General features: G+C 41.6%; 1 long non-coding RNA gene across 3 annotated transcripts; it reads left to right on the top strand.

Moving 5' to 3' along the window:
* The first annotated feature begins 290 nt into the window (after positions 1-290).
* On the top strand, positions 291-14,934 carry LOC135445465 (uncharacterized). 3 transcript variants are annotated; one of them, XR_010439532.1, is made up of 3 exons: positions 291-346; positions 5,862-6,028; positions 9,694-14,934. It is a non-coding gene; the product is annotated as an uncharacterized LOC135445465 (long non-coding RNA). The 3 variants fall into 3 exon arrangements; XR_010439528.1 differs by lacking the exon at positions 291-346 and adding an exon at positions 858-1,145; XR_010439529.1 differs by lacking the exon at positions 291-346 and adding an exon at positions 1,812-1,947.
* Positions 14,935-24,990: the final 10,056 nt, after the last annotated feature.

The raw sequence follows: 24,990 nt of genomic DNA, 5'->3' as shown, positions 1-24,990 counted from the left end.
CGAGAGGGGCCGGGGGAAGGCGGAGCCCGAGGGAAGGCGGAGGCGGCCGGGGAAGGCGGAGGAGGGGCCGGGGAAGGAGGAGGAGGGCCCGGGGGAAGGCGGAGGAGGGGCCGGGGGAGGGGAGGAGGGCCCGGGAGAAGGCGGAGGCGGGCCCGGGGGAAGGCGGAGGAGGGCCGGGGAAGGAGGAGAGGGCCCGGGGAAGGCGGAGGAGGGGCCGGGGGGATGGCGGAGGAGGGGCCGGGGGAAGGCGGAGGAGGGGCTGGGCCTGGGGGAAGGCGGAGGAGAGGCCGGGGAAGGCGGAGGCGGGGCCGGGGGAAGGAGGAGGCAGGACCTGGGGAAAGCGGAGGTGAGGCCGGAGGAAGGGGGAGGAGGGCCCGGGAGAAGGCGGAGGCGGGCCCGGGGGAAGGCGGAGGAGGGCCCGGGGGAAGGCGGAGGAGGGGCTGGGCCGGGGGGAAGGCGGAGGTGGGGCCGGGGGATGGCGGACGAGGGGCCGGAGGAAGGCAGAGGAGGGGCCGGAGGAAGGCGTAGCCGGGGGATGGCGGAGGCGTAGCCGGAGGAAGGCGGAGGCGGGGCCGGGGGAAGGCGTAGCCGGGGAATGGCGGAGGCGGGCCCGGGGGAAGGCGGAGGAGGGGCCGGGGAAGGCGGAGGCGGGGCCGGGGAAGGTGGACGAGGGGCCGGGGGAAGGCAGAGGAGGGGCCGGAGGAAGGCGTAGCCGGGGAATGGCGGAGGTGGGGCCGGGGGAAGGCGGAGGTGGGGCCGGGGGAAGGCGGAGGAGGGGCCGGGGAAGACGGAGGCGGGGCCGGGGAAGGTGGGCCCTGAGGAAGGCTGGGCCGGGGAAAGGCGGAGGCCGGGGGAAGGCGAGGCGGAGCCAGGGGAAGGCGGACCCGGGCCGAGGCGGAGGCCGCTGTGCCGCGCTGTGGCCGCGAGGTGGGGCTGTAGGTAAAGCAGCGCCGCTGAGGACGCCTCTATTAAGTCAGTCTTAACCTAATGAGCCTAAATCGCACTAGAAACGTGGATATTGATCCCCCTTCGCAACTAGAAATGATAGAATTATTGAATCGTAGACTTGTTTCTGTTGGAAAGGACCTTAAAGATCAGCTCATTCCAACTGCCCTGTTGGGTAGGGGTGCCCTCCACTAGACCAGGTAAATAAATCTGTAAGGAAAAATGGTTACAGTGGCCACAGCTGAATAGTTACTGTTTTTTCATCAATGGTGCTGAATACTGCCTAATTTTCTAGAAGAAATGTATGTTTTAACGATTTTTAGTTGGAGCTTTGGCATGGAAGGCATTGAACTGTCAGACACACAGGATCAGTCACTGTTACAGAGTTTTAGATTCTATCGCTCCCTAATGGGGTCAGTGATTCGTCTCATACCCTGGCAAGTGGCATGGCTTTGTTGAAGCAGCCATGTACAAATCAAACATACAGCCTTACCACCGTGCCTGCCCAGCCTTGATGATCTCTCCTTTCAGGTGTCAGTGCACAAAAGATTGTTTAAGGCCAGCTGGATGGAGCTCTGAGCAACTTGGTCTAGTGGAAGGCGTCCCTGCCCTGGCCAGGGGCATTGTAACACGTGATCTTTAAGGTCAAACCATTCTATGATTCTATGATTTAATTTAACTGCTTTCAATTCAACTTAAATGAACACTTGCCTTAACCAGGGTAGATCTTTCTGGCAGCTAATAACACTTTCCAGAGCAATCATGGAAATAAAGGCAGTTAAGAATCAGGTTAGATTCTCCCAAATGCCCTTAAAGATTCAAAGGAACTTTTTGTCTCCAAATAGCATGTGTTTTCTTGCCATGTTGTAAATTACAGTCTTAAGATGAATCCTTGCTTCAGTGTTAAATTCACAGAGATGAATCCTGTATCACCAAGGCTCATATGCATGGAGTCCCAGAAGGGAAGGAAATCAACTCTGAACTGGAGCTCACTGCACTCAGGTATAGATGGTGGCAGGAGAGAGAGGGAAACAGTCAAATAATAGCTGGCATTTCATTTTAATTTCCCCTCTGTGAGAACCCTCTTCATGGACTGAGCCTTCTAGGGTCTGGACACCAGTTTTTTAAACAGGGAATCCAGTTCTGGAAAATGTTTATATCTAGCAAAGGCAGGAGTCTCCGAGGTTCTCAACAGCAGCCAAAGGCTGCAGCATGGGAATCAGGGAATAAGATTGAGGAAGGCAGCCAGCTCCTCCAACTGGAAACTTTCCCTAATAAACCATTGCTTTTCTGACCAGTGTATTAAAAACCAGAAATCTTTTGGTGATGTTAAATAAGTATAGATTAATCTTTGCCTTAACCCACACAGACTGGAATTATACCTGTGCATGGCTTACCTATTTAAAAAGAGAACCCTGTTGAATTGCAGGAAGCTGTACAGCAGTCAGCTCCATAGGAGTGCACGAGTTAACACAGACACAGGGCCTTGTCCTGCCAGATGTGGCACCAGCTTCCCTTTGGCACTGCTTACTCCATGCTTTGGTGTTTGCTGCCAGGAATGTGTCTACTCCTAGGAAGTGCTGAGGCCTTCCTAAAACGTTTTCAGAGTGAGGACTGAACCTTTCAGAGCCTGTGTGTTGTTACAGAGCGTTGATCACTTAAACTTCAGACAATGGATAAAGGAAATCTCTGTCAGGCTTCCTGGCTTCAAGTGACCTCTGTTAGCTCTCCCAGAGGGGTGATTGCTTGGCCCCTTGACAGATGAAGCACATATAAGCATTTGGCTATGATGCTCTTTGTGATTTTGCTGTAAACAGCAGTATTTGTGGCCACAGCTTACCTGGAATATGATAGGGAAAATGTGAATTGGTTTTGAGAAACGATGGACAAAATTGTTCTTCAATTGTGTCATGTAGGACTTGGCTGAACTATAAGTGAAGAATTGCTCTCCAACCCCCCACAAGTTTTTGTTCATTCTGTTTAGGATCTAGAAATCAAGTTGGATTGTAATAGGTTTCAGAACTATTGCTAGCTTTAGTGAACAAAACCTGTTACATCTAGATGTCAAAATGGTTGGTAAGTGACCAGCACAGTTCTCTTCTCCTTATTAACAATTACACTTGCACACAACCATATTTTCTCTTCATTTAAATCTCTGCACCAAAAAGTGCTCTTCTCCTGTTGAGATTTATCATGGAAGAGACAATTTATAACACTACATCTATCAAAGACAGCACATCATCAACTCTTATGTTGGTTATTTGCCTGGTCATATCGGTGGCCACACATCTAAAACGTATCCTTTGATCCCCACACTTTGTAAGGAAAGCAATTATGCAAGGCTGTTGTTCATCATTTGCAGGATGTGTAAAATGCACCATAAATTAGTTCTGAGGTGAAAAAGAGACTTGAATCATAAGCTTTTTTTTTTTTTATTAAGCTATACTTCTTTCAAACCTAAGAATCAAATATTGCATCTTCATTTCAGTAAAAAACCATCTTGTGCATCCTCAATTGTATGTGCTGCATCACGCCTCAAATTGCAGATATATTTATAAAGAATTATATTCACATGTTAATTTTAGCTTGAAGACAGGTATGCTGATATATTATTCTGCAAAGAATTAGCTGGCTTGCTGTTGCTTCTTTCTCTTAAACATCATGCAGAAGGGATGGATGTTCTTAGCATAACTCATCAAGTAGGTGTAGGTATTACTGTGAATGACCATCTCAGTCAGAAAATTGTGTAGGGTAAAACAAGTTTGCACAAAAACCTCAAAATTGCCCATTGGAAAAGTAAAATAGCAGCCTCAGCAGTTATTGTACTCTAACATATTTGCTGTCATTGCATAGTCACAGTAGCCTGTTTGGAATAATGCACAATTTTATTAAAACATGTTAATAAGAAAAGCACACTTCATTTTAATTCACTCAGAATTTCTTGAAATGTGACCATGTTTATTTTCCCCACTGCTCATCCAATATTTCTTTTTATTTACCCAGCAATTATCATCTCCCCAGTATCAATCACACCTAACCAATATCCTGCTGTCACAAAAGATGTTGAGCTGTAGCTGTGTCTTGGACATGTTCTCTGTGATGCAGGTTGGGATTTGTCTAATGACAGCACTCTGACAGCACTTCTAAATATCTGTGGCTGTATTATATCCTGATGTGCAGCATCTGTGTGCTGCACAGCCATGTGCAATTGGCAGCTCTTGCTTTGCATTGAATAAAGAGCATTTATGGCAATGTCAGTGCTTAGGGGAAACCATGACTCACTGGATTATATCCAGCATTGTGGACAAAAACTCGTCTTGCACCTTCTAGGTGGCATTGCTCCCACCACTGGGATGCTGCAGTGGGAACTCATGAGCTGCAGGGTTTGGGTAACTAGTACTGTTTGTCACACTTTCAGCTGACTGCTGTAGATTGTATTGAATTTCAAGCTGTAAATGAGAGGAAATCCTATAGCAGTCTTGTGGACTCTTTCAGTATTCAGGAATATAGATTGTTTTACCTTTGAAGTGGAATATGTTTATTCTGTAAGAAACAAACCAAGCTTGTTCTCATATAACAAGTCTCTCCTTCACCTCCCAAAGTAGCACTGCACTGAGCTAAGACTAATCCAACCCTGCTAAACACTTTTTTTGTTGCTTGCATGGACATGGTAATATTCCCTCAACTGGGCTTGCTGGGCTATTTCTGTGCTCTGTGACATTTATTTAGCATTTTTTATACTTTTTTTTAATAATTCCATGTAGAATAGCAGGTAGATTATTTGAGAAATAGATATCAATGTTTAAATAACTGGCTTAGTACACTTTTATTAATTTTGCACAGAGTACTGAAACTGCTTGAATTGCAGAAGAGCAGGGGAATAGTAGTTTTTAACATGTCATCTTATGAAACAGTGCTGCAATATGTGATGTTTTGCATGCTTTATATTTCCAATATGTGTTTTCATTGTTTAATCTGCTGTAGCTCTGCAGCCTCTGGCCTGGACACGTTATTGCCCATATGTGGAATTGCAGACCTGTAGGGATATTAAAAGAAATGGCAGAGAATATTTTGCTCAGCAGAAAATACTCTGGCTTTTTGATAGATGTAGCAGATACGCAAATTTTTACAACAACCTATTTACCCAGAAGTAAAAATGCTCAAATTAATGCCATCAGGGAGATTTTTAATAAAATGGAAGGAGAATTCTGACTTCTGAAGCTTCCAGCAATTGGCTTAGTGGAGTTCCTTGTTGCTTGTTGCCTTGGCCTCCCTCTTTGTGATCTTGGAGGAACTTGGGGAGCATGAATTGGGAGTTCCAAGTTTGTGTCTGGGTCACAGGAATCAGAGGAGACTGTAATCCAGACACGGCTGTTTTCAGTTATATGAAAGGAGTCAAGGCAAACTGCTGCTCTCAATGATGTGCTGAAGCACAGGAAAGTCTCAGCCTTTCATGCCAAAGAAGGTGAAAGGGAGTTGTTTATTATAATCCATTTCCTCTTCAGCTTCCACTCTAGGGCTTAAAAGCCTCTGTGAGTATTCAGTGAAGGAAAGTGATCTCTGCTCTTGCCTTCTAATCTTCAGGAATGCCTCTCCCCACCTGAGCTGCCTGCCCTTCTTTTTCAGAGGCTTCTCTGAGGTCACCATATGGTTTCTCTCTGTATTCTTAACTCATACTCTTTTGAGATTTGAAGCAATTAATAATGGCATTATCTTCAAGGTTTGGGATATCTCACAGGTGAATCCACTGAGACAGGAACCATGCCTAGCTGTTTTAGCTCACTGATCCTGTTTTTGTGGTAATGTAGATTTTTGCTTATGCTGTTTGATTTACTCAGTCATTATGGCAGAACACCCTCACATGCAGTCTTTGGAAGCTCTAGAGATCTTGATTTTTATATTGCCTTCTTTCCAAGGTTTGAAATACCAAGAACCACAGTCCTGCACAGAGTGTGCATTAATGGACAGGTGTCACATCAGACGTCTGTGCAGCTTTTTACTTTGGGCCAGAGGAACTGTGGACTCACAGTGTGGGCATCATGTAAGGGAAGAAGGAACAGGCAGACACATCTGCTGAGACCAGGTTGGTGCCTGTTTGCATTTCTGCAGTCACTTCTAAAATTGGTGGCTACCCAAGCAAATAAACTTTGCTATTGTTTCTGCTGGTTTCTCTCTGGTGACTCAGCTGATATAGCTGCAGGTTCAGAAATGAGAGAAACAGGGATAGTGGCACAGCCCCACTGTGCCAGTACTTAACACATTCTTATATTCCCTGTGACCAGTTCAATGCTGCTAAAGCCATCTTGCTAAACATTTCAGAGGATATTTTTATGAACAGTTTAAGCCAGTGTAAGACCATAATACTGTTATGGTCTCCTCTCTTGCTCACCACTCTTCTGCTCTGCCCAGTGCTGACATTCACGAGGTCAGTGGGGAGCTGAACCAGATCCCCAGGGTAGCTGACTTTTGGTTTCTTTGCAGAGTTGATTTTCAGCCAGATGATCAGGCTGAGGATACTCATTGCATGTCTTCCTGGTTTTAAGCTTGGCACCAAGGGGAGGTCATGGCCATGGGCAAGAGCAGGGTTGGTTCATTCAGGCTCTGGTTTCAGATTAGTTTGCACCAGTTGTGAGGCTACACCATGGGCCATGAAAGTCAATAACTGTAGCACTCTAGTGCTGGTTCAGTGCCAAGTCTGGAGTGTTCAGGTCTGTGAACCACCCAGCTAAAAGTATTGTCTCTGTGCCACTTGTCTGTCTTCTGCAGATGTAGAACCTGAGACAGAAGGTGAAAACTCCATTCACACGCTTTCATTTGCTGACATGGGAGGAAAGCTTTAAAACTCCTATTTAGTTACTGGTATAAGCGGGATATATAATTAGGACTTTGGTGGGAGACAACTGAGCCAAATAAGAGCACAGGAACTCACATTGTCATGGGACACCATTAAGACCTTATTTGACACACATTTAAAATATTTTTCAAAGAGGTTTCTTTAAAGGAAAAGGGTTTAACAAAATTGCTGCTTTGCTGAGAGGCAGCACAACTGGATCAAATTAAATAAAACCTGAGTTTTAAAAGCATCTTGTGATTTGAGATACTGCAGAGAGCCTCTTTAAAAGGTATCTGAGACTAAGCATCCATCAACTGAGGAAATCCCTAGCATTAGGGGCTTTAGAAAAATCTACTCTTTCATATTTTAACTATTACTCCATACAGCTGGAAATCTAATGTAAACAGGGCCTAAGCAACTTGGCCAAAGTAATTTAGGAAATCAGAACTGCTGACTGCTAGTCCTAGCTCAGGTTTCTAGCCCCATGCCCAGAATGCTAATGTTTAGCTTTATTGGTTTGTTTTTCCATGATTCTCTGCTGTGAGGTGCAGTGGGGGAAGAGTAGAGCAGTGATAACTGTTAAGATAACATCTCTGCCCTGTTTCTTAGGAAGGACCTGTTTTCTTGCTGAAGCTTAGGGAGACAAGTATAGATTACATGACAACATATTGCTGTGTGAAAAGTCATTTTTGGCTCTGTCTTACTTTAAAAACCACTGCACATGGGAGGTTAAGGAGGATGTGAATAACCTCATTTCTTGATGGAGGAGTGACACAGATGCAGCAGGCTGGATGGCAGAATGGCTCTGTTATTAGTGATGTGTTGCTGCAACATCTCCATGCCACAGGCACAGGGCAGCACCTCATTCTGTCAGAGCTCTGCAGACACTGGGGGGAGATGCCAGTCACTGACCTGAAGATCAGTCCTTCTCTTGGATTCTGAGAACAAGACAGTTGCATACAGGAAGACAGGGCAGTGCAAGGTGGCAATTACTGGTGAGCAAAATAAGCAGTTCTCATGGTTGCAACCTCCCTGGCAGCAAAGAAAATATAGAAAGAGAATTGAAATTTGAATTTGAAAGAGATACTTTGTGTAGCTTTGTGAATACTTAGGGAAGAGCTGTGTCTGGAAGACGTAAGCAAGTAAGAAAAAGGGTTAGGTAACTTTTCAGACAAAACCAGGTTGGGTTTTTTTGTTTTTAATTTGGTTACCTCTCAAAGGAGCTGTTTTAGAACCCTGACTGCAAGTCTTGTGGGGTTAATATTAACATTTTAGTTTGGACCAGGAATGAACTTGGAAGCAAATCTTGTGATTGCCCTCACTTAGTGCACTTCAGTTTACACTGCAGACAGAGCACTGCTCACTGAATCCTTCTTGAGAGAAACTAAATCACAAATATCTTCCATCTGCCAGTGAGGGGGGTCAGATGTACAGAACCAGACAAAAGAAAATCTAAAATCATTAACACCCCCATAAAATATATTTAGCATGGAGTCAAGGTCCTCAAAAACAATTGTTTTACTCTACAGATCCACTTTTATTCGTGGTACTATTTGCTAGTGTTAGACATAAAGTACCTTGTTTCTTTGATATTTTTTGTTGAAAGGAATATAGCTTTTTGGTAGACTTTCAAGTGCTCTTTGCATATATTTCTTAAACATGTTGGTATCTGATCATCTGTAATGCCTCAGTGGCATTTGCTTAGGTAGCATTATATGCTGTTGAGTATTTGCAGTGAAATTGCACCAATTTCAGATCAAAGTTTCTGGATTCACAGTAAGCATCTTGTAAGCTAAAATGATGTACTAAAGGTAAATCTCAAATGCCTTCTCAGCATTTTGGCAGTGGCACATATGGAAACACACAGTTAAAGATACTGAAGGTCAGAAATTATGTCTCAGGGGATTTTGACTTGAAATGAGAGAGTTTTAAAAAATATGTTACAGGTTTTAACAGAACATTTGGAAACACTTTTCCCTCTTTCCCATGTGTGGCCATGGAGTCATTCATCAGTCTCTTCTCTCCACTTACTTGGCTCAGCAGTGGAAATATCTAGGGGCAGTATACTGTTGATCTTATATGTGTTTTATTAAGGCCTAGCATGCTTTCAGATCCCACAGAAGAGTTCAGAAGAGAAATATTCTGGTAACATGGAACACAAGAAATTGATGTGGGGTGAAATGTGGAAACACTCCCCAGTCTCCATACACTTAGAGAAGGGGAAGGGAAGAATTTACCACAGGTTGTTAAGGGGCAATGTAGCACATTCTCACAATCAGCCACAGGGAAAAGGAGGGCCCCAGGGAAGTGAAACCTGGTTCTTCCCTCAGACTTTTCCTTGGACTGGTACAGCTACCCACAGCCTCTCCTGTAGTGAGGCATTTGTGTCTCTTAAGGCTTAAGTATGTAGGAGATGGTGGTCAGAGAGTGTGGACACAGAAGAATCCCAGTTTCATTGGGACTGAACTGCTTCAAGAATTAAGGATAATAAATTTCTCCCCCTTTCAGCACAAATCCCAGGCACATTTATTTAACAAGGCTTTTGTAATACAATACAGATAAGTAGCAACATGGGCATTTAGTAGCAAGGGGGAATAAAAGGTAATGACAAAACTGACAGCACAGAACCCACCTCCTAAGAAGGGATAATAGAATACTAAACTCCATGTTACAAAAGTCAGGTAACACTTGTAATTCATTCTTAAGACACAAAAGTGCCATGAAGACAATAGAGCTATTTTAATATAATAGAATCCTTGAAATGCATTGTATTTAAGTAGCATTTTTCTAAGTAACTGATAATGGCATTTATGTGTTGTTCACATAACAATGCAAAATCAGGTCTGTGTAAAGACCTGTTCTGAGAGGGGTAAGACAGTATGTAATAACATGCCATAATGCCTGTTTTTTTTCAGACATCAGCTTGCCCTTCGTTTTTCTGGGATAACAGCAGCTTAACAGGAAGCCTGAAGAAGTGCCAAAGTCGCTACTGTCTCAGAGGAAAGTGAGAAATCAGCTGTTGCCACGGAAATCTTGCAAATGTTGGGCAACAGAGCTGGTTTGGGAGTTGGTGCCATACAGGAGGTCAAAGTTTTATTCAGGATTCTCATTTATTTGTGTTTAGAATGCAGCAGGACCTTGATAATGCCTACTAAGTGATCTTACAGCATAAAACACAGACTACCAATGGGTCTTTGACCCTTTCTGCTAACAGGATCATGTTCAGTTCAGAAACTCTTACTAGCATAGAGATCTTCTGTTAAAAGAGGACAGAAAACAAACCTTTTTTAGCATAGGTGTTGCTGCCAAGCAAAGAGAAAAGCAAAATAAGAAACTCCATGAAAATTAATGAATATATTGCATAGCAACTAACACTTGGCTTATTGCATAGAGTAATGCTGAAATAGGCAGAGGGCTTACAGCATTCTGCAAACTGATTTTCTCATGGGTAAGTGAGGGCTAGAAGCACCATATATCTGTGCCATGTCTAACTAAGTTTTACGCTAGCAAGTGCTGTGGAGTTCTGTGCAAGCGGGCTATTGGCTATATTTCTAGACTTTTTTGATGGCAGGAAATATCTGGGTTTGTGTGCATGTGCACATTGCTCTCCACTAAAATTGTCATTTTCTCCCCAAAACAAAGCAGATATGGAAAGAACAAGCAAAGGAATGTGAAAAAAACACAACTCTCATAACTAAAACATTCTGTTTCTTGTGATGTCCTGTTTGTTTGCTGAAGGGTGAACTGTGAGAGAATTTCTGGGCCATTTTGCTCTACACAGCTGTATGATAATAGCATCTGCACTGACCACATCAATTCAGGATATTGATTTGGAAGTTACAGAGTCACCACAGCCAGCTCTTTCTTTGCATAAGCAACCATGCTATATACTCCATCCAAACTTGTCCAATTTCACTTTCAAAACCATTAACAGAGTTTGACTTGCTGTATATATATTGGAGAATTCCATTTGCCCACAATTTCCCAAACCAGAAATTTCTCAAGGAAGTGTTGTGAGAACAGAATGAGAATTCTCATCCATTCAGCTGAAGACAAGAGCATGTCCCCAGCAAAGTATTACATAACTGGAGATACATAGTCCTAATAGGTTGTTAGTGCAACAAAAGACAGCACAAGACCATAGCTGAGTAGAACAGGATTTTAATTTACAATTCCCTAAGTAAGTAGATTTTACCCACTCACTCTGTCATGCCCACATACTTACAAGCACTAAGACATGTGCATGCCTGACCAGTTTTGCCAGGATCACCTGTATGCCATGGAAGGCAGCAGCAAATAGCTTTCAGGTCCTCACTACATCTCTTGGGTTCCTCTCTATGGGTGACAACAAATGGGTCTGGACAGGTCTCTCTAGGCACTAACTGTTACTATGAGACAATATTTTCACTGAACAATCTTGTTTATTTTATCCTCCATAAATATTCAATAAGATTGCTGTCTGTTCTGTTTGCCTCTCCATTTTACATACCTTATGGTCTGTCTCAATACTGAGATAACAGGGAGAGGAATGGCTCTTCCACTGTGCTGAAGCTTTGCTGCTTTGCTCTGTTGTTCTTCCAGTGCTGTTGTGGATTTCCACCCAGACCAATTCCAGTATTTCTGTTACCCAGCTTTATACACTGTAATGGCAAAAAAAGCTTTTCCACCTTTTGCTGTTAAGAAACTTGCAATACATCTGAGCATACTTGGCTGAGGATCCAAGGCTATGGCCCCAGAGAACTTTGAGCAGCATGCCAGATTTGTTCTCAAGTGCATTACCTCAAGAGACATCATTTGAGTGTAACTAATTATCACTCTGCAGTGAAGTCAACTGAACATCTTTTTACATGCCTGGATACCTGCCTTTGACCCCAGGCTACTACTCCTGCTTTCTAACCAGTATTCCTCCTAATATCCCAAAGAAAATGGTGGGTGGGTGTCTCATAGCTTATATAAAAATGCAAAGCTTATATGAAGAAATTAAACTTTTTATTGTCAAAACTGAAACTCCCCCAAACCAAGCATTCAAATTCAGTTCTTTCAGAATAACAGGTCGCTCAGGGTACAGAAACATTTTAATGATGACTAATGTAAGCCTTGCAAATACATATTTCAAGCTGTTTCTTCTTGCTGCATACATTCAGGGCTACAGATGTGCTGTGTCAGGTCAGCTGCAGAATAAAATGGAACCTTTCATACATTTATCCAAGGTCTCCATTTTTAGTGCATGTGAAAAAATTTTGATAAAGACCTTTTAAAATCTATATTTCATTATTTTCTCCTAAGATTAGGCACACTAGGGTTTGACACTTTTTCAGTTATTACTCGTTATTGACTTTTTCAAACTGGCATTCATTGTCTCTGAAAATAAAGAGTATTCAGTTCAAATTGCAATAAATTTTAGTCTCAAGACAGGAATTGCCAATATAAGAGATTTACCTCTGAAAGATAACCTGATGGAAAATGTTTTTTCATCTGGAATATGGGATTTGTTATCCTGGCTTGAATCAGTCTAGTGGAGCTCTGTCTCAGCAAATGCATCTGGCCAAATAATGAGGACTGTGGAGCCAAAGGGAGTAGTTTTTCTTTTATGATTCTTAGAAAGGTTTGGTTTATTTGAGTAGATTTATCTAAGTGGCTTGCAAGCAATTAGGAGTCACTAAAATTACACAGCACTTAAAAAATGTTTGTGCTGTAACTAACTTGGTGATCAGTTGCAGAGTTTAACTTTGCATTTATTCCCTTTGGTTTTGCAGAATTGTAGCTCAGGTCTTGGAAACACATTCAGTGAAGAAATAGCTGCAAAAATATAAATTGTTATTGACCAACTCTTTGTTGTTCTCCTGGCAGAGGTGAACACAGCCACATTTTCAATGTCCTCCCTTTTGGAATCAGTAGAGCAAAATGATCCTTTAGCCACTTTACTGTGAAATCTAGTAGTTTAGTAACAGAACCCAAATTACTGCAAGAGGCAGTTGATCCTGAGCTGCTAGATTTCATATGATATTGGCTTAGAATCACATAAATGTTACTTGTAAGAGATTTGGAAAATGTAACCAGGTGTGGGCAGTGAGGAGAGTAAGGATTGGCAGCCTCTTAAATCACTGCAACTGCTTCTAAAATGAAAAACCACACAAGCCTTGGAATTCTAATCTGCCATCCCAGTAATTTCTGTACCACAGCTTTTTGTCATCCTTTACAAACCCCTTGGAAATGGTGATAAGGGTGTTCAGAATAGAGATGATGCTCACTTACATCAGTTCCAGAAGTATGGCCATTAGTCACTCAGGAGATAATTTTTACTGAAAAGTTTCTCTTTTCCACCATATGAAAAAGGAGATATTGATTTTTGCCTTGAAATGCAGCTTTCAAAATACTGAATTAGAAATTCTGCATGAAGAATGAAAGGCTAGAAGTTCACTGATTCTAAAATTTAACAGGTGTTACGTTTTTGTTCTTAAATTGTCAGTTGTCCTCAATGAGAGGTAAAAGAATGTGTAAAGTTCTCACTAGAATTTTGTAAATTGTAATAGCTAGCATGCTAGGACTATGAAACATCTTCACAGAAATGCAGCTAGGAGCAAAAAGAGTACCAGACTAAAGAAGCTTGGAGGCTCAGTGAAAAAATGAGGTGCTCTGTTTCCCATTCAGCATTGTTTATGCCCAGCATAAAAGCCACAGAAAACTGAGGAGGAAAACTCTGAAAAGACCAGCAGTTATCTTCCACTGTATTTTTAGCATGGGATCATAGCCAGACAGCATCACTCAGCAGCCTCCCATGGTGTTCCTTGGTTCAGCCAGACAATCTGAAAGCCCAAGGAATGACTTTGCACTTGTGCTTGTACCAAGCAAGCTGCAGGAGGCTTTCCATCCTTGCTTAGCACAGTCAGTGGTACTAAGAGCTGTATTTGTCAACAGCTTTGTATTGCTCTCAGTATCATGCCAGTTATCCTTGCTCCTGAGGTTTCTGCTGGCAGCACCGTCCGTGCTAATGCTGCTAACAGCACTGCAGCTGAATCACTGAGAACAGAATTCTTCACAGTGCACCAAACTCAGGCTGACTCAAAATAGCAGTGATGCACTGTCATCAAAAAGTACCTGCAAGTAGAAGAGCTCTCATTAAAGCTGGTCAAAACCTTCCCAGTAGGATCAGCTCTGCTTCTTGTATCTAGCTGGGGTAGACAGTACCTTTATCCTTCTAATACAGTAGTTTTGTCAGAGGGCTGCAGTTATTTGCAGTATTCACAAGTACACACAGTTGAGGGTGGAAATGTGAAAAAAACATTAGTGGGAGACTTTTACTGATGCTATACTCAGAGTATTCACCTTTCCTTCACCAGCTGTGAGATCATGGTCAGGTCACAGATCTCATGGCATCTCTTCCCAAAGGCAAAGACAGAGGTATGACCTAAGTAGATGTACTGAAAGTAGCTTGAACTAGCTAAAGAGACAATAGGAGATGATACACATAGGTCAATAAAGGCCCCAAAGCCCATTTAAAAATTCAGGTAAACATTCGGTGTGCTGGCCACCCTGAGATGCTGCAGCATCTTTCTCCAAACCACCTGCCCATAAGTTCACTCTGGATTGTCTCTGCAGGCTGCAGTCACACACTGATTGCAGTATGGACACATCCTCAGTACTTCTAGTGGTCAAGCTCTCTACATAGGGGTGACTGGAAATCAGAAAGTATTTCTTAACATGGATTTTACATCCTCTGCCCAGGGCACTCTACTGACACAAGATTATTCTCAAATATGTGTGGAATAACAGTGCTTTGTTCTACATTAGTACATTCAACTTTTCTAGTGAGGAATACACTAACATGAACAAACATTCCTAATTCTGTAGTAGTAGTTGTGGACACATGGAATCCCTCTGCAGAACTAGCCTGTAAATTCTCTCTCTGTTTTACTCCAGTCTCGTTTGCAGGTTTCCTGGTTGGAAGGGGGTAGTTCACTGTTATTTCTAGAGCAGCTCCCCAAAACATTTTAAATATGATATGGCTTGATATGGCTTCCTCCACATGTCTCTCTCTTGAGACACTCTGACTGAAGGCCTGTGCCTCTTCTGCTGGTAATTCAGTATCTTTGCTGTAAGCCCTGTCCCAGCTTTTCTGTCTGTGCAATTTATTAAATTCAATGTTTAGTACCTTATTAAGACATCTGCCTGCTCCCTCACACCTGCCAACAGTAACATTTACATGCTGTGTGAGTTTAGGGGCTTGCTTGAAAGCTGAGAAGTTACTGGATCTGAGCAGGCAGGTATTTTGGAGGAGAGCTGCAAGCTCTAGCCTTGCTTCAGACCCCTGCAGCCTTCTCCACCAACAGAGAAAGACTCCATGCTTCCATCCACATCCAGAGCCAGATTGGCACTCCTGCTCTGCAGCAATTAACCAAAGTGGCATCTCTTATGATGCTGCCAGTGAGACAACACAAGGATGCTAAGTGCCTGCAGCTTATCCTCTGCCTCACGTGTGTGTGTGGGGGGAAGAATGCCAAGGATCTGGCTTGATCCTAACAAAACTGTGCTCCAGCAGGTGCTTGCAACCCATAGATAAGGTGCAGAACCACCCCAGGACACTGGCCCTGCTGAGCCAGCTCTGGGGGGAACCTCAGGCACCCCTCAGGAGCACTTAGGAGGGTGTCTAGCACCACCTCATGCTAAAAAATGGATAAAACGCTTTGTATGCTGCAATATGCAATTTTAGCCATACGTGTAAATAGGCATAATCTGCTCTTTTTCACTGGCCACAAGCATTTGTAATCTATAAACCTGCTGAATTTTTTTTTACTTTGCATTATTTTCCAGAGTGCTGAACTCAAGTGATTTTTATATTGAAATTATTTAAAGATTAAAAAATAAACAAAAAGTTAAAAAAATTATACTGACAATAAATTCCACCTTGCTGTCAATCATCATTCTCTGGGGTCTCAAATGGAAACAACACTGCCTTCCACTCCAGACCCTCTCGCTGCCCTTGACAGGAGGCAATTTTATTTAATGAAGACACCCATACTTCAGTATAAAGGTGTCAAGTGAATTATTCATGAGCTGCTTTGTCTCCAAAGCATTCCGGCTGCTTCATCTCATTGTAAAATTGTAAAAGAAAATTAAAGTTTTTTTGTGAAAGTGCAGCTGTTGCTTTGAAAAGCATCTGTTTACCAACTATTACTGGGAGGCAGAAACATCCTCAGCTTTTGCTGTTAAGTAGCACAAGTAAAAGACCAACAGAATTGGGCAAACAGATGACACTGGAGAGAAATGAGCACAACTGATAATATCAGCACTGTGAGGAAATCAATACTCAGATATTTTATGTGCTTCATGTTCAGTAATGAATATCTTGAGCAGTATTGAAAAAAGGGAAGAAGCTGAGCTTTTTCTTCCCCTCTGTATTCCCTTTTCTCTTAACATATGACTGTTTCTTACCGTGAGGAATTTTGTTACAGACCAGCCCTGTCATTAGTGCAGTATGTTGATAGGGATCTTTACTCCTGAGGAAACCAATACAGTCAGCAGGGCCATAGGTAAACACAACAGTCTGCATTTCATCTGATTTCAGAGCTGAGATCCACATGGGCTCATCCAATTACAGAGTAGAATTCCTTTCAGCAGCCATGGGCCTTACTCCTTGCCTCATTGGCTACATAGTTACTTAAATTTCCACAGATGCATAAAAGTGTTGCAAAAGAAAAGATAATTTTTTTCTTGTGATATTTTAGTACTGTGGAAGTAGAAGCAAGCTGTATTATGAAATATGGCTAAAAATTCACCATACCCTTGGAAGTCAGACCAGACTGTATATATCTGTGCCTGTGAATATTTGTACAGAGTAAGGCACATGTACCACATTGCAGATAATCTGGTAAATGCCATCACTATTTAGCAAGTATGGGAGAAAATTAAGTAACTTATTTTACCTTTTACTTTTCAGCCTCTGTGCCCATAAAAGGCTAAAAATAACATTGTGTAGGCTTCTTGCTTGTGGTATTTCCTAATTATGAGGCACTTTATTTCTTAAACTCTTTTTTTTTTTTTTTGGTAAGATATTTTATCTAGAACAATCCTAATACAATGACATCTATCATCAGATATAATTTTCAGTTATCATACCAAAGCAGCATTTAAAAATGTGATCATAATCTTAAAGGTTTGAACATAAAGATAAGAAAATATATATTCATTTAAAAATTACTCTCTTCAGTGTGGAAGTAGATTTCAATTACTCTTAATTAATTCTGGTTCTGCTGAGATTGGTATCTGGTTTAATATAGCTGCCTTGCCAAGTGCATGCTACTTTCTTCCTCCTGAGCATGAAGATTTTTCTCAGTATTCATTTAGCAGATAATATAGGGTTTGGCTAACAGCTGCTGTGGCAGCTACAATGCTTTCTCTCCCTGTAGCATGGAAAGCTGAATTTCACAGATGATCCAGAGAAGCTACAAGCAAGTGCTTTTGGAATTTAAGCAATACACATCTGGCCAGGACAGAACTTCAAGAAAGGCAAGAGGGATCAACAAGCTGATTCTTTGCCATCAGTAACCACTAAACTGCAGAAAGCAAGAAAAAAAAAAACAAACACTGGAAGTTCTACTAAGGAATTAGAAAATATTTTAATAATGGTATGAGATTGCCATGCACTGACTTGAGTGACTGCTGCAAATAAAACGTAATGCTGACATCATCAAGCCTTCAGAAGAGAAGAACTTTTTAACTAAAAAAGTTGGTTGGTTTGGCTTGTTTTTTTTTTTTTTTTTTACATCAGGAATGCTGATAATTAAATTACTTTCCATTTTCATATCTCTGATATGTTTTCTCACGATAATTGGATTTTTCTGAATCTATAGGATCAAAGATTACTAGAGCTGACATTAAAAAAATCCAGAAAGGAGAATCTGTCCTTCTTGCAGACTTCAGCATCTATAATATTTGTCACAGGGTTTTGATTTGTAACTACTGCAAGCAGCAGACTCTCTGAACATCTGTTCACTGAATGTCCCAGAAGGACTGGTTTTCTATTGCGAATTTTAAGCATCTCTGATATTACACTGCAATACCATAATCTTTTCTCTCCTTGCTGAAATGCTTTAAATGTGGATATTTTAGAAGAAATATACTTGTCTGAAAGCTGATAATTGCCTATATGTTTTTTTAATTTCTACACATTTTTTAAAATATTGAAGGGTTTTGCAGAACTTACACCCAGTCATTCTGCTTAGCTATTCCTTTTAGCTTTCCATTTTGTTTGTATTTAATTTTCTTCCATGGCATTTCTTTTAACTGGAAAAGTTGTTTGACTTTTTAGATGATGACTTTCATTTATGTGCCTGCTCAGGATGCACTGTCCCATGAAAGCCTCGATGACAATTCACTAAAATAGAAAATCCTACTGAGGTAAGGCCTCATCTGGCATGGTCATTTATTACAAATCTATTGCAGTGATATCTATCTTACAGTAAATTTTTAGGCCATTAACCAGCACATGCTTAATTTAGCAGCTGTGTCCAGTCCTGTGCAAATTCAGTATTCTTTCACGGATTTTAGAGGTAAGCATGTACAAAAAAGATCTTGTTCTCAGGGTACAGGATTACCTGACTGTGTTTAGACACCAAGAGTTAGCACCAGAAACACAGTTATGCTACAAAGCACAGTAAAATTTCCCTCCCCTGCAATTCCCTCCATCCCACACTCTGTTTTGACTGTAAATATTCATACTTTATGAAATTATTCATATTGGTTTATTCCAATATTGCTAGTTAATAAGTATAATACTGACAGTATAAATATAACATTGACAGCTACTCTTTTCTAGAAATAAGTAGACTCTTCTTGAACTATATAAGAACATACATTGGATAAAACTGTATTTTATTTACCTTGAAAGACAAAAAAAACCTCAACCAAACAAACAAAAAAAAAAAAAAAAAAACCACAAAAAAGCCCCAAACCCAAAACTTAGCAAAACCCCCCCCCAACCAACTCTCCCACCAAAAAAACCAACCAACCAAAAAACCAAACCCCCCAAAAACCAAAACCCAAAAAACCCAAATTAGGATATCTGAACAATTCTTACTCCCTCAAATTAACTACATGGCATGCTCATTAAATTATAACCAGCACATGAGAAATATTCCTCCCTTTAAATATGCACAGAGAAGGCAAGTCTTGCCAAATGTTTATTCTCTAAACTAAGTGCAAAGTACAACAGTGTTCAGAAAAACAACTGTTCAAAAATGCTTGTCTGCTTGCTAGTACATATTCACTACAAACCCAGGGATTCCAGGAGCATGGGCTTTGCTTTTGAGCCATCCTAGTTTGAAATGCTTCACCTGTGGCTTCAGCAGATCCCTTTGAGGTTTCTGCAAGGCTACAAGACATGGACACTTTTAATAGATTGATAAAGCAAAACCACCAGACATCTGTGAAAGTTTTAATGTAGAATGGCAATCTTTTGTAAAACCTTTTGTCTCTAGCTGTGCTTTTTCAGGACAGAACTAATCCCGAATTTCACTGCACTGTTCCTGCACCTGAACAGAAGGGATTGAAATATTAGTTATGAGCAGAATTGGAATGGTATTGTAGGAAATATTTGTAAACATCTAACTGACCAAGCACGAGAGAGAAGCTACGCATCCTGTGGCCCAATTCCAATTGTTTTTCTAATATTAGGGCCAGGAGCAGTTGATGTACCACACCCAGAGTAGTAAACAGGAAAGGCTGCATCTATTGCTTTGTCCTGCAGCGTTTCATGACAAGGGGAGACACAGGATATGTCCAGGAGGATCCATGCAGGCAAGGGGAGACACAGGAAATGTCCAGGCAGATCCATGCATGCAAACCTGAGCTCTTCAGTGCCAATGCTCAGACAGGAGGCAGGTTGAACCAGTAAATAGAGCTTAAACTCTGCCTATACAGAGATACCTTTCTTTTTTTTTCTTTTTTGTCCCTTTTTTTTATATTTGATCCCCTTCACCCTTTCAGAACATCTCAATGCCCAATAATCTCACAAGAGATTGCCTATATCTCACAGGAGATTGCCTGTACCTCACAAGACTGCAATATGATTGGAGAATGTTTCCTTTTACTACTACTCAAGAATCTGCAGAGTTGCACAGCAAATGTAGCAAAGGTAGGAGCAGTACCACACTTTTCTGACTCTCACTGAGATACACTCCTCAGTCACAAGACTAATTTCTCTTTCTTGCACACACCTTTCTTTACCATGATGAGATTCAATATCTCATCTCTGTACTGAATAATAATATGTCAGCTGTCAACTGCCTGGAATTTTTACACTGAAAAAATGATGTATGACAAAGCAAATAGTACTCTAACAATATTTAGTCTTTGCCAATCAAATACTGGCAGTATGAACACATGTAACTAAAAAGACAAGATTTTTATAATAGCTGACATGGTATTGGCTCAATAGCATAAAAAGTGTATATGCACAGACTAGCCTTTATTTCAGGCCTGATTCTATTCCTATTTTAAATTGTGGCTTCAGATGCCTCAATATCAAATCTATGAAAGACTTTATATATATTGCAAAGAACAGAAGCCATTCCTTTTCTCACATTGCTGGAAATTAAGAATATCTTCAATGAAGTTGGTCCAGAGCTAAGAAGCAAGCTGGCAGTATCCCGTGAAGAGTGGGTCAGCCACCCTTACTCCTTCCTGGAGTCTGTGAGCAGGAGACACAGTTTGAAAAGGGATTTGGGGAGACCATCATGCTCTATTCTGCCAGTGAATCCCAGGGGAAAGCTGTTCCTGAGACCCTGCCATAAACCATTTGTGTTCTCTCTTCACTGTGGCCCAGGCCAAGCTGTGCAATCCATGTGGGACCTCTTGTGTTCAACTCTGCAGCTCAGCCTTCCACATGGGAGAGAGGCACTGAGTTCCTCTGTGCTACCTTCCCCTGCTGGCTGGCTGCTGAGAATGAAAGGGCTGGTGATGTTTGGGCTGGCAGTGACACTGAGAGGCCAGCGATGGTCTGTGTTATTTTTCCTGTGAAACTCCCAGGCCTCAGGGGCTCTGACTGTCCCTGCTATGGGAGGGCTTTACTAGAAAACAAGATCTTCTGTGCTGCTGAGAAAAAAAGCCTGATCCAAACTAACACCACTCAGGTCTCAGGTTTCTTATCTTTAAAAACAACATCCCAAGTATCTGTTGTGAACTTAGAGGGGAGGGAGAAGGGAAAGGAGGTTCCTACATGATGGTGTCAGAGTGGTTCTGCAGCTGGGCTGTGGCTGGCACATCTCAGAGCTGTTCCACCATCCCATCCATGCTCCTGAGCCCTGCCCACTGCCCTGCCCCAGGCACAGCTGCCCAGCTCCCACAAACCCCACTTGTGAGAGCTTCTGAGGAGGAGTGAGGCCGGGCCATGGTGCTGTGGGTGAGGGAGATGCAGCTCTGGCTGCTGGGGAACATGAGCTGCTGCGGCTTTCCCCATCTTGGCACGTGGGATCTGGGAGCTGGAGCTGCTATCACGTTGCAGCACTGGCTGCTGTCACCGTGCCTTTGGCATAAAGAGCCATGCAGTGACAGTGCAGCCCTTCCCAGGCTGATGCTGAATGAAAAGCTTTGCCATGCGCAGGTTACAAGCTCTACAGCACAGTGCACACTCCTGCTGAAAGAGCCTCCCTGGATACTTTCTGCAGCTGCAACGGGTCTGTTGTAGCTGGTTTTGGTCTGGGAAAATGAGTCATAAATAGAATTTATTGTTGGTTTATCTCCACTGTCTGTACTAACAGCAGAAGCCAGGGTGAATTGCAGCTGATTTGTTTGTGGTTTATATTGAGTTCATGAATTAACTGAAGGACAGGGTGGACCACTTGCTATGCTAAAATGTAACCAAGAAAATGGCATAAGGGCATATACTATTTGACCGAAAGGGAACATATTTAGGTCAAAACTACATAGGAAACTTGAGACTGCAGCAGCACTGAAAACCCTTTATGGTCAATAGGTTATTTGACAACAGAACAATTACTAGAGCTTGTTTCCAAGTCTGAAGGTGAAATTTTGAGTAGCTGTAGGACACACATATGAGTAAATGTACAGTGACTTTTTTTATTTGCTATTTCTTCAAATGGAAAATATGCATTTTGCTTTGCATTAATGGCTTCATTGCAGTGATTAATGTCTCTGCTCATTTCTGTGATTATTTTTCACTTAGGAGTGTGGTTACCAGTAACAGGTGGTTAAAAGAAACAAGCAATGGTACATGAGCTGCCACACAAAGCACTAAGAGATTTTCTTTAATTATCACCTGTGTTCTTATAATAGCCCCTTCTGCCTAACATGTGTTGCTCTCCTTGTCCATGAGAATAGAGTTAACTTTCAGAATATATTGCAAGCTGTACATTTTATCTTGTGTGTATGGGAGAAGACATTAATAAGTTCTTATTTTACTTTATTTATTTACTTATTTTTATTTTTTTTTTCTGCATGGGACTTACGGGATTACATAGATTTTCCCCTGGCAGCATTTCTTGGTTCAGGCATTCAAGTGTCTGATGATAGGACCTTTGGGGATGCAAACCTGCAAAGTAAGGTTTGGTGTGTTTTGGGTGAAACCTGGTGTTTGAATAGTGGCTGAAGGCTTTGTGAATTTCCTAAGCTGAAGGACAAATGATAGAGAAACAACATGTTTTAGTGCTTGGTTCGTTGAGTGACCTTTTGCTTCTGCAGAATACAAAAGTTAAGTGGATATTTCAAAACTTAAACTAAACTAAAAACAAACATGCACCTTAATTGTTTTTCAATTTCACATGAAACCATTATTTTAAAAGAAGTAAAATGGAGGCACTGTGGTGGAAATCAATGGAAATGTGGCTGTGCTTTCCTGAAAAACACTGTACTTTTTTTTCCTTGCTCTTACAAAGATGTGTGCATGGGCTTTGCCTTATGCAACTAAAGCTCATCCTATATGCATTAATCTTCATAAAAGAATTTATAAAAAGACTCTCTAAACACAACTAGTTGTAATATCATTTTAAGTTACAAAACTTTCCTGGAACCAAGAAACTTTACAACCAGTAAATCAAAACAATTCAAGTATTTATTGTTTGCTAGAAAAAATAATGTCAGTTATATAAACTGGATTGAAATTTGACTTATGAAAGTATGGCCTAGATCTGTGTGTGGCCCTCTTTCCCTCCTTCCCTCCTCTCCTCCCAGCTAATTAATATATGAATATTTATAAAATATTTTGTGACACAAACCCTAATTCTCCATTATGTACTCAGTTGCTTACACAAAACAAACAACCTGCCAGGAATTGCATCTTCCACAATGTGAAAATTATGATGCTATCTAATTTTTGAAAACAGTGAATTGGTCAGACTAGAAAACAGTTACTATTTCTTAGTCTTTTTAATGTATTAAAGGTGTTACCAAGCTGGAGAACAGGGAATCAAATTGTACAGTTCATTAAGCATTTCTCCTGTTTTTCTTAGAAACAGGATCTCTTCATGTAAGCAACAATGCAAAGAAGAATATGAGCATTTGCATTCTGAATCTATACACTAAACAGCAGGCCTGTCAAGTATATTCCAAGCATGTCTGATACCAAGGTCAGGAAACATGCCCCACGAGTTGCTTGCCATCAAAGTCTTCTTTGATTTTGCAAAGAAAGTAAATAAAAAGAATTGTTATGAGGAATAGTGGGTGAGATTCACTTAAGCTGGTTTGGGAAAAGCTAAATCACAGTTTTCCAGCCAACCATTTGCATGAGTTTCCAAAGCTTTACTTGGCAATATATGGAGTGTTTCCATTGTCAGCTGGAATGCAGATCTTGTGCCTTTTGGGCCAGGAGAAGTCTGACATGATCTCAATCCTAAGACTTGTGAAATAACACATTAATTTGAGTGACTAGTGTTTGGTTATACTGCTCACATAAAAATTCCCAGAATCTCCTAAATACTAAAATATTGAGAGAATTATTTAGTGGAGGTTATGTTTTATGTCATAGCAATTTATACCAATTTATATCCTGAACAAAAATATACCTATCATCCATATTACTGTTATTTCCATTAGCACATCTTTGGAAGTACTATTTGTTTTGGTTGTTTTTTTTTTTTACTGCAACCTCTGTCTTCCTCCCGCATGTGATCACAGAATTGTTTGCAGGACTGCTGCTGGCTGACTTCAGAGTAAGTAATTGCATTACTAGTTGGGTGGGGAGGGAGGGAAGGAGGACCACACACAGATCTAAGCCATAGTTTGATAAGTCAGATTTCAATTCAGTTTATATTACTATTTTTTCCAGCAAAAAATAAATACTTGGATTCTTCAGATTCTGATACTGACACGCAGCGTTTCTTAGTTGTAGGGAAGCTTTGTAACCTGTAGTGATGTCACAACTTCCATGTAAACAGGAAGGCTGAGTATCTCTTCCTATGATATTTGTATGGCTTTTGTTATCATTAAGTGCCTCTTAGTCTGAACTAACGTACCCTCACAAGAACTTTAAGGCACACAAAGGCCATAAATGTCATGGCACAGGGCACACTGGACTGTACAGAAAGTGTCTCTGGCACATGGGGTGGGTTGGAACTCCCCATAAGCAGTGGGTGCAGTGAGTAAATCGGTGTGGTTGGCACTGCTGAGCGCAGGACACCTGCAGGGAGCAGGCAGACACCTAAACATCCACCCCCTGTATTCCCCAAAGGAGAACAGGGGTGGTCAGCTCACACCAGGGGCACCTCAGGGCTCACACACACCTTGCAGGCACAAGAGGCACGGAGGTCCCTGCCTCCCCCCTCAGCTTAGGGTGGTTCACCTCTTTCATGTCCTGGAGACAACATGTTGGAGATACCAACACTGGGGCAGACTGGTTGTGAACACAGCCACTGTGTAACTTCTGATGAGAGTGGGCTGTGTGGAGAGAGGAATGCAAGTTTTAAAGGTCAAGGAAGAAGAGAAAAACGTCCAAAGGAGAAAAAAAAAAAAAGCAGCTGTGTGTGTTGGCAGTAAGAGGTGTGGCTGGTGAAACAGACTATTGTGTTCTGGACCGCGTGTGTTTCCAAAATCGTCCTGCCAGGTTCCACCTTAGAAAAACTTTGAAGAATTGGCTAATACATCAACCAAGATCAAATGGTGTCTGCTGGAGTGTTGGCAAAGGGTGTACTCGTTGTGATGAGACATCACAAGTATTGAGCTGGTGAGTTACAAAGGAGCATTTTCAGGCACAGGAAAATGCA

This window comes from Zonotrichia leucophrys, chromosome 1, assembly GCF_028769735.1.
Source record: "Zonotrichia leucophrys gambelii isolate GWCS_2022_RI chromosome 1, RI_Zleu_2.0, whole genome shotgun sequence".
In the NCBI taxonomy this organism is placed as follows: Eukaryota; Metazoa; Chordata; class Aves; order Passeriformes; family Passerellidae; genus Zonotrichia; species Zonotrichia leucophrys.
The sequence above is the reverse complement of the archived record's forward strand: the minus strand, read 5'-3'. Positions and strand labels throughout refer to the sequence as shown.